Below are 5,000 nucleotides of genomic sequence, written 5' to 3'. Positions count from 1 at the left end.
CAGCCACCCCCAAAGGCCCGGGCTGCGCCTTGCGGCTTTCCTTTCTCCCAGCGGCGGAGCTGAAGCGGCTGGCAGGGAGCGCGAGCGCAGGCAGGCCTTGGGGCGCCTGCCGCCGCTGCGGCCAGCTGGCCTCCCACCCACACCTGCCGCCAACGGGGGCCAAGAGCACCGGCCGGTGAAAAAAAGAAACGCGCCACGGGGCCGGGAGCCCAGAGCCCTCGCCCTCGGCAGCGGTGGGCTAGGGCCTGGGGAGACCTTAGCGGAAGCAAGCCAGGACGAGGCGGCAAAAGCGCCTGCCCGAGGGAGTCCTGCAGGCGGGGCGCGGCAGGGAGCGTGGCGAGGGCAGGCAAAAAGCCTACAGCACCCAGTATTCCCAGGAGGTCTCCCATCCAAGTACTAACCAAGCCCGACCCTGCTTAGCTTCCGAGATCAGACGAGATCGGGCGTGTTCAGGGTGGTATGGCCGTAGACGCTGTTGCCTGCCGCTTTGCCTGCCTTTAAGCAAGCCCGCAGACGAGCCCTGCTTGCTCCGCTCTGCCGGGTCCCTCCCCCCCTCCGCCCCCGCGCAAGGCACGCGACAACAGCCTCCGGCCTCGCACCCCTCCCTCGCCACACCAACGCTCCCGCCCCGCACGACGATCCGCAGACCCCGACCCCGGGCCCGCACACTCCACGCCTAAGCCTCCTCCCCACCCCCACGCACCCTCTCCTCAGACGGGACCCTCACAAACCCCACACACCCACCCACCACACAAAACCCCGCGCGCCGCCACACCCTGCCGCGGCTGCCCCCCCACACACCCGCTGACGCTCCGCTTTCCTCACAGCTCCTGCTGCTCGCCACACCTCGCGCCTCCCTGGGGACGCCCTCCCGCACTGGGCCTGCCTTTTGCTCGCTCCCCGGGAAACCCCGCACGCCCGGCCCGGAGGCCTCGCCCGCGCCCTGCCCCGTCTCCCGCTTCGCAAGGCCCCCGGGGACGCAGGATGGCCCTCCGCCTCCGCCTCCGCCTCCGCCTCAGGGGGATCAGCCCAGAGGCGACCAGCACCCAACTTCCCACTTGCTGGCCCCGAGCCGAGGCAGGGACTGCTCCAGGCCCGCAGGCAGCCTTCCCGGGCAAAAGGGCCACCTTAGGGCAGCAGCTGCCTCTCCCTCCTCCCACGTTTAAAGGCCAGCTGCCAAGGAGGCGTGCTGCCAAAGGGCTTCCCTAAAGCAGCCACCCCCAAAGGCCCGGGCTGCGCCTTGCGGCTTTCCTTTCTCCCAGCGGCGGAGCTGAAGCGGCTGGCAGGGAGCGCGAGCGCAGGCAGGCCTTGGGGCGCCTGCCGCCGCTGCGGCCAGCTGGCCTCCCACCCACACCTGCCGCCAACGGGGGCCAAGAGCACCGGCCGGTGAAAGAAAGAAACGGGGCCGGGAGCCCAGAGCCCTCGCCCTCGGCAGCGGTGGGCGAGGCGGCTAGGGCCTGGGGAGACCTTAGCGGAAGCAAGCCAGGACGAGGCGGCAAAAGCGCCTGCCCGAGGGAGTCCTGCAGGCGGGGCGCGGCAGGGAGCGTGGCGAGGGCAGGCAAAAAGCCTACAGCACCCAGTATTCCCAGGAGGTCTCCCATCCAAGTACTAACCAGGCCCGACCCTGCTTAGCTTCCGAGATCAGACGAGATCAGGCGTGTTCAGGGTGGTATGGCCGTAGACGCTGTTGCCTGCCGCTTTGCCTGCCTTTAAGCAAGCCCGCAGACGAGCCCTGCTTGCTCCGCTCTGCCGGGTCCCTCCCCCCCTCCGCCCCCGCGCAAGGCACGCGACAACAGCCTCCGGCCTCGCACCCCTCCCTCGCCACACCAACGCTCCCGCCCCGCACGACGATCCGCAGACCCCGACCCCGGGCCCGCACACTCCACGCCTAAGCCTCCTCCCCACCCCCACGCACCCTCTCCTCAGACGGGACCCTCACAAACCCCACACACCCACCCACCACACAAACCCCGCGCGCCGCCACACCCTGCCGCGGCTGCCCCCCCACACACCCGCTGACGCTCCGCTTTCCTCACAGCTCCTGCTGCTCGCCACACCTCGCGCCTCCCTGGGGACGCCCTCCCGCACTGGGCCTGCCTTTTGCTCGCTCCCCGGGAAACCCCGCACGCCCGGCCCGGAGGCCTCGCCCGCGCCCTGCCCCGTCTCCCGCTTCGCAAGGCCCCCGGGGACGCAGGATGGCCCTCCGCCTCCGCCTCCGCCTCCGCCTCAGGGGGATCAGCCCAGAGGCGACCAGCACCCAACTTCCCACTTGCTGGCCCCGAGCCGAGGCAGGGACTGCTCCAGGCCCGCAGGCAGCCTTCCCGGGCAAAAGGGCCACCTTAGGGCAGCAGCTGCCTCTCCCTCCTCCCACGTTTAAAGGGCCAGCTGCCAAGGAGGCGTGCTGCCAAAGGGCTTCCCTAAAGCAGCCACCCCCAAAGGCCCGGGCTGCGCCTTGCGGCTTTCCTTTCTCCCAGCGGCGGAGCTGAAGCGGCTGGCAGGGAGCGCGAGCGCAGGCAGGCCTTGGGGCGCCTGCCGCCGCTGCGGCCAGCTGGCCTCCCACCCACACCTGCCGCCAACGGGGGCCAAGAGCACCGGCCGGTGAAAAAAAGAAACGCGCCACGGGGCCGGGAGCCCAGAGCCCTCGCCCTCGGCAGCGGTGGGCTAGGGCCTGGGGAGACCTTAGCGGAAGCAAGCCAGGACGAGGCGGCAAAAGCGCCTGCCCGAGGGAGTCCTGCAGGCGGGGCGCGGCAGGGAGCGTGGCGAGGGCAGGCAAAAAGCCTACAGCACCCAGTATTCCCAGGAGGTCTCCCATCCAAGTACTAACCAAGCCCGACCCTGCTTAGCTTCCGAGATCAGACGAGATCGGGCGTGTTCAGGGTGGTATGGCCGTAGACGCTGTTGCCTGCCGCTTTGCCTGCCTTTAAGCAAGCCCGCAGACGAGCCCTGCTTGCTCCGCTCTGCCGGGTCCCTCCCCCCCTCCGCCCCCGCGCAAGGCACGCGACAACAGCCTCCGGCCTCGCACCCCTCCCTCGCCACACCAACGCTCCCGCCCCGCACGACGATCCGCAGACCCCGACCCCGGGCCCGCACACTCCACGCCTAAGCCTCCTCCCCACCCCCACGCACCCTCTCCTCAGACGGGACCCTCACAAACCCCACACACCCACCCACCACACAAAACCCCGCGCGCCGCCACACCCTGCCGCGGCTGCCCCCCCACACACCCGCTGACGCTCCGCTTTCCTCACAGCTCCTGCTGCTCGCCACACCTCGCGCCTCCCTGGGGACGCCCTCCCGCACTGGGCCTGCCTTTTGCTCGCTCCCCGGGAAACCCCGCACGCCCGGCCCGGAGGCCTCGCCCGCGCCCTGCCCCGTCTCCCGCTTCGCAAGGCCCCCGGGGACGCAGGATGGCCCTCCGCCTCCGCCTCCGCCTCCGCCTCAGGGGGATCAGCCCAGAGGCGACCAGCACCCAACTTCCCACTTGCTGGCCCCGAGCCGAGGCAGGGACTGCTCCAGGCCCGCAGGCAGCCTTCCCGGGCAAAAGGGCCACCTTAGGGCAGCAGCTGCCTCTCCCTCCTCCCACGTTTAAAGGGCCAGCTGCCAAGGAGGCGTGCTGCCAAAGGGCTTCCCTAAAGCAGCCACCCCCAAAGGCCCGGGCTGCGCCTTGCGGCTTTCCTTTCTCCCAGCGGCGGAGCTGAAGCGGCTGGCAGGGAGCGCGAGCGCAGGCAGGCCTTGGGGCGCCTGCCGCCGCTGCGGCCAGCTGGCCTCCCACCCACACCTGCCGCCAACGGGGGCCAAGAGCACCGGCCGGTGAAAAAAAGAAACGCGCCACGGGGCCGGGAGCCCAGAGCCCTCGCCCTCGGCAGCGGTGGGCTAGGGCCTGGGGAGACCTTAGCGGAAGCAAGCCAGGACGAGGCGGCAAAAGCGCCTGCCCGAGGGAGTCCTGCAGGCGGGGCGCGGCAGGGAGCGTGGCGAGGGCAGGCAAAAAGCCTACAGCACCCAGTATTCCCAGGAGGTCTCCCATCCAAGTACTAACCAAGCCCGACCCTGCTTAGCTTCCGAGATCAGACGAGATCGGGCGTGTTCAGGGTGGTATGGCCGTAGACGCTGTTGCCTGCCGCTTTGCCTGCCTTTAAGCAAGCCCGCAGACGAGCCCTGCTTGCTCCGCTCTGCCGGGTCCCTCCCCCCCTCCGCCCCCGCGCAAGGCACGCGACAACAGCCTCCGGCCTCGCACCCCTCCCTCGCCACACCAACGCTCCCGCCCCGCACGACGATCCGCAGACCCCGACCCCGGGCCCGCACACTCCACGCCTAAGCCTCCTCCCCACCCCCACGCACCCTCTCCTCAGACGGGACCCTCACAAACCCCACACACCCACCCACCACACAAAACCCCGCGCGCCGCCACACCCTGCCGCGGCTGCCCCCCCACACACCCGCTGACGCTCCGCTTTCCTCACAGCTCCTGCTGCTCGCCACACCTCGCGCCTCCCTGGGGACGCCCTCCCGCACTGGGCCTGCCTTTTGCTCGCTCCCCGGGAAACCCCGCACGCCCGGCCCGGAGGCCTCGCCCGCGCCCTGCCCCGTCTCCCGCTTCGCAAGGCCCCCGGGGACGCAGGATGGCCCTCCGCCTCCGCCTCCGCCTCCGCCTCAGGGGGATCAGCCCAGAGGCGACCAGCACCCAACTTCCCACTTGCTGGCCCCGAGCCGAGGCAGGGACTGCTCCAGGCCCGCAGGCAGCCTTCCCGGGCAAAAGGGCCACCTTAGGGCAGCAGCTGCCTCTCCCTCCTCCCACGTTTAAAGGGCCAGCTGCCAAGGAGGCGTGCTGCCAAAGGGCTTCCCTAAAGCAGCCACCCCCAAAGGCCCGGGCTGCGCCTTGCGGCTTTCCTTTCTCCCAGCGGCGGAGCTGAAGCGGCTGGCAGGGAGCGCGAGCGCAGGCAGGCCTTGGGGCGCCTGCCGCCGCTGCGGCCAGCTGGCCTCCCACCCACACCTGCCGCCAA

The 5,000-nt window shown here is 70.8% G+C and overlaps 4 non-coding genes across 4 annotated transcripts; all 4 read right to left on the bottom strand.

The window, feature by feature from the left end:
• Positions 1–352: 352 nt before the first annotated feature.
• LOC135979023 (5S ribosomal RNA) lies at positions 353–471 on the bottom strand. The gene has a single exon (XR_010596355.1). It is a non-coding gene; the product is annotated as a 5S ribosomal RNA (ribosomal RNA).
• Positions 472–1,564: 1,093 nt separating this feature from the next.
• Positions 1,565–1,683, bottom strand: LOC135979029 (5S ribosomal RNA). The gene has a single exon (XR_010596362.1). It is a non-coding gene; the product is annotated as a 5S ribosomal RNA (ribosomal RNA).
• A 1,092-nt stretch (positions 1,684–2,775) lies between these two features.
• LOC135979022 (5S ribosomal RNA) lies at positions 2,776–2,894 on the bottom strand. The gene has a single exon (XR_010596354.1). It is a non-coding gene; the product is annotated as a 5S ribosomal RNA (ribosomal RNA).
• Positions 2,895–3,987: 1,093 nt separating this feature from the next.
• On the bottom strand, positions 3,988–4,106 carry LOC135979021 (5S ribosomal RNA). Its single transcript, XR_010596353.1, has one exon. It is a non-coding gene; the product is annotated as a 5S ribosomal RNA (ribosomal RNA).
• Positions 4,107–5,000: the final 894 nt, after the last annotated feature.

The sequence above is a fragment of the Chrysemys picta genome, unplaced genomic scaffold (genome assembly GCF_011386835.1).
Source record: "Chrysemys picta bellii isolate R12L10 unplaced genomic scaffold, ASM1138683v2 scaf618, whole genome shotgun sequence".
NCBI classification, from domain to species: Eukaryota; Metazoa; Chordata; order Testudines; family Emydidae; genus Chrysemys; species Chrysemys picta.
This window is presented reverse-complemented; position numbering and strand designations above follow the sequence as displayed.